Source organism: Camelina sativa, chromosome 5 (genome assembly GCF_030686135.1).
Source record: "Camelina sativa cultivar CO46 ecotype springtype chromosome 5, ASM3068613v1".
Classification (NCBI taxonomy): domain Eukaryota; kingdom Viridiplantae; phylum Streptophyta; class Magnoliopsida; order Brassicales; family Brassicaceae; genus Camelina; species Camelina sativa.
This window is the reverse complement of record NC_141884.1, coordinates 20,686,344-20,692,142: the sequence shown is the minus strand read 5'-3', so window position 1 is coordinate 20,692,142 and position 5,799 is coordinate 20,686,344.

The window sequence follows — 5,799 nt, the reverse complement described above, 5'->3', positions numbered from 1 at the left end:
AGTCTTCGATGATGCAGTTTTCATTCTCAAAGATGACTCGATATCCATTGGATATCATTTGAGAAACACTTAGCAAATTCCTTGCTAGTTCAGGTACATAGAGTACATTTTTGATGACATGATCTCCTCCTTTGTTCGTTGACACTTGTATGTCTCCTTTTCCTTCAGATATGACTTTACCACCATTCCCAATACGAATTGTTATTTTCTTGCTTCGATCCAAGTTGATGAAGTGTCTTGAGTCTCTTGACATATGATTGGTACATCCGCTGTCCACTAGCCATGATTCATCGCCAAAAGTTGCAGTCTCTTTCTCTTCAACAGCACTAAACAGCATATGAGACTCATCTTCACTTTCATGTTCAGATTCTTCTTGACTTAGATGTGCTCTTTCACTCTTCCTAAGCCGACAGTCTTTTGCTATGTGCCCTGGTTTGTTGCAAACATAGCACTTCCTCTCGTTGGTTACACTCTTCTGCGAACCATTCTCATTTTTCTTTCTGAAACAATCAACCTCATTGTGATAAAACAGAAAGAGTGATTGTTCAGCACTCCATATTTCTTTTAATCACAATGATTGATTCATCTTTGAGAATGATATCCAATGGATATCGAGTCATCTTTGAGAATGAAAACTGCATCATCGAAGACTCAAAAAGGAGGAAGATCTTGGATATTAAGATGAAGGACAAAAGCTTTCCAATACAATGGAAAAGAGCAAGCGAAGAGACTTATACTGCATACGAAGAAAAAGAAGAAAATACGAGTCTATGGCACAAGCGTTTGGGTCATATAAATTATGACAAAATAGAGGAAATGCAGAAGATGAAGACAGTAGAAGATTTTCCAAAGTTTGCAGTAGCAAGAGAAGTATGCGAATCATGTGAGATGGGGAAACATTCAAGGAAAAGTTTCCCAAAGAAATCGCAAAGCAACACAAGTCAAGCACTAGAACTTGTTCATTCGGATGTGTGTGGTCCAATGCAGAATGAATCGATAAATGCAAGTAAGTATTTTCTTACATTTATTGATGACCATTCGAAGATGACGTGGGTATACTTTATGAAAAACAAGAGTGAAGTGCTTTCAAAGTTCAAGTTGTTCAAGCCATATGTGGAGAATCAATCGGAGAAGAAAATCAAGAGACTTAGAACCGACGGAGGTGGTGAATATCTATCAACAGAATTCAATAAGTTATGTCAAGAGAGTGGCATACACCATGAGATAACAACTCCTTACTCTCCACAACAAAATGGTATTGCTGAAAGGAAAAATCGGACACTTGTAGAGATGGCAAGATCGATGCTAAAGGAGAAAAACATATCCAATAAGTTTTGGGCTGAAGCAATAGCAACATCAACATATCTGCAAAATCGATTACCATCTAAATCATTGAAAAAGGAGTTACACCATTGGAAATATGGAGTGGAAAGAAACCAAGTGTTGATCACTTGAGAATTTTCGGATGTGTATGTTACATACACATACCGAAAGAAAAGAGGAGAAAGCTCGACACAAAAGCCAAACAAGGGATCTTTGTAGGATACAGTAACGAGTCAAAAGGCTATCGTGTGTACTTGGTGAATGAAGAGAAAGTTGAAGTTTCAAGAGATGTCACTTTTTGTGAGAAGAAGACATGGAGCAATGATAGAAAGTTCCAAGATACATCCATTCTATCACAAGTCAAGATAAACTCACAAGAACAAGGATGTGGAGATGATCTAAACGATCAAATAGACCAAGTAAGTGACGCTTTCAATCAACTTCAAATTTCAAATACGAATCGAAATTTGAATCGAGAAGGAGAAGAATCTGTTGGTCCAAGAGGTTATCGATCAGTCAATGATCTAATAGCTGGAACAAATAGAGTTGAAGAAGAGGCACTTATACATGAGATGTTCTCATGATGGCTGAGGAACCACAAGCTTTAGAAGAAGCATTACAAGATGAAAGTTGGTTAAAAGCCATGAAAGAAGAGTTGAGGATGATAGAAAAGAACAAGACATGGAGTGTTGTTGCAAGACCGAATGACAAAAACGTGATCAGTGTCAAGTGGATCTTTCGGTTAAAGACTAATGCAAGTGGAGATGCGATTAAATACAAAGCAAGATTGGTGGCCAGAGGATTCACACAAGAATATGGTGTGGATTACCTTGAAACTTTTGCTCTAGTTTCAAGGTATGATACGATCAGAACTATTATGGCCATTGGTGTTCAAAACAAATGGAAACTTTACCAAATGGATGTGAAGTCTGTATTTCTAAATGGCGAGTTAGAAGAAGAGGTTTACATAGAACAACCTCCAGGATTCATAGAGGAAGGAAGTGAAGGTAAAGTTCTTAAACTCCACAAAGCACTCTATGGCTTAAAACAAGCCCCTAGAGCATGGTATGGGCGTATTGATGGATACTTCATTGAGAATGGACTCAAGAGAAGCATCAACGATGCAGCACTCTATGTAAAGAGAGGTACAAAAGAAATATTGGTGGTTAGCTTGTATGTCGATGACATCATAATCACAGGAAGCAACTTAGAAGAAATCGAAGACTTCAAGAAAAAAATGAAGGACGAGTTTGAGATGACAGATTTAGGAGAACTCAGTTTCTTTCTTGGCATGGAGGTAACTCAAGACGGGAATGGCATATTCTTATCACAAGAAAATTATGCCAAGAAGCTTCTGCAGAAGTTTGGAATGCAAGACTGCAAGATGTTATCAACACCTTTAATACCGAATGGTAAAAAGAAAGAAGTTTTAAAGGAGAAACTTGAAGATGTTACAAAGTATAGAAGCATGATCGGAGGTTTGCTATATCTTTGTGCTTCACGGCCAGACATTATGTATGCAAGTTCATACTTGTCTCGTTACATGGCTGCTCCAACGATGCAACATTACCAAGAGGCCAAGCGAGTTCTAAGGTATGTTAAAGGTACTTTGAACTATGGCATTCAATTCAAGCGAGTAGAAGAACCAGAATTGGTAGGATTCTCCGATAGTGATTGGGGAGGTTCAGTTGAAGACAAGAAGAGCACAAGCGGCTTATACCAGAAGCCATTGCTTCAAATACAAGCATGGTAGAGAATAAAACAGAGAATGAAAAAGTGGAAAACTTCTCAATTATTATTCTCATTGTGATTAAACTTCTTTCTTCGTATGCAGGCTTCATCATAATGCAACAAATCACTCTTTCTGAAACAATCAACCTCATAGTGATAACTGAGTTCGGTCATATGCTACATGTTCAAGATATACTTAGATATGTGTATGCATATTAAAGGGTGCATGTTAGATAGTTGCGTTTGTTCGGTTACTAAATGAACGGTTACGACCGTAGCACTCTATATAATTGTGTGTAATGTTGTACGGCCAAATCGTTGAGAATAATTGAGAAGTTTTCCACTTTTTCATTCTCTGTTTTATTCTCTACCATGCTTGTATTTGAAGCAATGGCTTCTGGTATAATACAAGAGCAAAACTTCAACATGATGTTGCCGTGATCTTTGTTTTTGATTGAACTTTTTGCAGGCTTTGTTACGCTTCTCTTTGTGCTTCCCACTGGCCCTTGAATCAATAAAGCTCTGATACCATGTAGGACTTTTAACTCTCAAAGTGTTTAGGATCGGACAACAACAGATGTTACTCTGTTTTGTCTCTCTCTCTCTGTTTTTGTTTTACACTCAATGTATTCTTCTTTCTTGTAATACTCGATTCTTGTGAACGAAAAACCACACACTTTTATTAGATATATAAACTGTATTTATAGGTTTACATGACACACTTGACTAAGGGACACGTCTCTAGAAGACAACCCAATGTGGAGACACACACATACATGTGTAACTGTTTTGCAGTTAACGATTCTATTCGTATCTCTTCGGTGTGTGATACGAATAGTTTATACATAACACAAATCAATTACTAACTATATAATATACGACTCTTCTAAAGTAATAAAATGAAGACTTGATCACATTCAACACTCCTCCTTGATCATGGCTTCATCTTTACTCCCAGTTCTTCTCTTAAGGTTTCGAACCTTGATGTGCTTAATGGCTTGGTTAGAATGTCAGCGATTTGAAACTCTCCTGGACAATGTTCGAGTTTGATCTTCCCTTCTTGTTCAGCTTCTCTTACAAAGTGATATTTGATGTCGATATGTTTTGTTCGACGATGTTGAACCGGATTCTTGCCTATAGCAATTGCAGATTGATTATCACATAAAATACGAGTACCTTTTCCAGTCTTGAATCCGATTTCATTCACTAGTCTTTGTAGCCATATTGATTGATTTGCTGCAGAGCAAATTGCAATGTACTCTGCTTCAGCAGTTGATTGAGCCACCGTCTTTTGTTTGCTTGAGTTCCAACAACAAGCACCTGATCCTATTGTAAAGACATAGCCGCTTGTGCTCTTCTTGTCTTCAACTGAACCTCCCCAATCACTATCGGAGAATCCTACCAATTCTGGTTCTTCTACTCGCTTGAATTGAATGCCATAGTTCAAAGTACCTTTAACATACCTTAGAACTCGCTTGGCCTCTTGGTAATGTTGCATCGTTGGAGCAGCCATGTAACGAGACAAGTATGAACTTGCATACATAATGTCTGGCCGTGAAGCACAAAGATATAGCAAACCTCCGATCATGCTTCTATACTTTGTAACATCTTCAAGTTTCTCCTTTAAAACTTCTTTCTTTTTACCATTCGGTATTAAAGGTGTTGATAACATCTTGCAGTCTTGCATTCCAAACTTCTGCAGAAGCTTCTTGGCATAATTTTCTTGTGATAAGAATATGCCATTCCCGTCTTGAGTTACCTCCATGCCAAGAAAGAAACTGAGTTCTCCTAAATCTGTCATCTGAAACTCGTCCTTCATTTTTTTCTTGAAGTCTTCGATTTCTTCTAAGTTGCTTCCTGTGATTATGATGTCATCGACATACAAGCTAACCACCAATATTTCTTTTGTACCTCTCTTTACATAGAGTGTTGCATCGTTGATGCTTCTCTTGAATCCATTCTCAATGAAGTATCCATCAATACGCCCATACCATGCTCTAGGGGCTTGTTTTAAGCCATAGAGTGCTTTGTGGAGTTTAAGAACTTTACCTTCACTTCCTTCCTCTATGAATCCTGGAGGTTGTTCTATGTAAACCTCTTCTTCTAACTCGCCATTTAGAAATACAGACTTCACATCCATTTGGTAAAGTTTCCATTTGTTTTGAACACCAATGGCCGTAATAGTTCTGATCGTATCATACCTTGAAACTAGAGCAAAAGTTTCAAGGTAATCCACACCATATTCTTGTGTGAATCCTCTGGCCACCAATCTTGCTTTGTATTTAATCGCATCTCCACTTGCATTAGTCTTTAACCGAAAGATCCACTTGACACTGATCACGTTTTTGTCATTCGGTCTTGCAACAACACTCCATGTCTTGTTCTTTTCTATCATCCTCAACTCTTCTTTCATGGCTTTTAACCAACTTTCATCTTGTAATGCTTCTTCTAAAGCTTGTGGTTCCTCAGCCATCATGAGACACATCTCATGTATAAGTGCCTCTTCTTCAACTCTATTTGTTCCAGCTATTAGATCATTGACTGATCGATAACCTCTTGGACCAACAGATTCTTCTCCTTCTCGATTCAAATTTCGATTCGTATTTGAAATTTGAAGTTGATTGAAAGCGTCACTTACTTGGTCTATTTGATCGTTTAGATCATCTCCACATCCTTGTTCTTGTGAGTTTATCTTGACTTGTGATAGAATGGATGTATCTTGGAACTTTCTATCATTGCTCCATG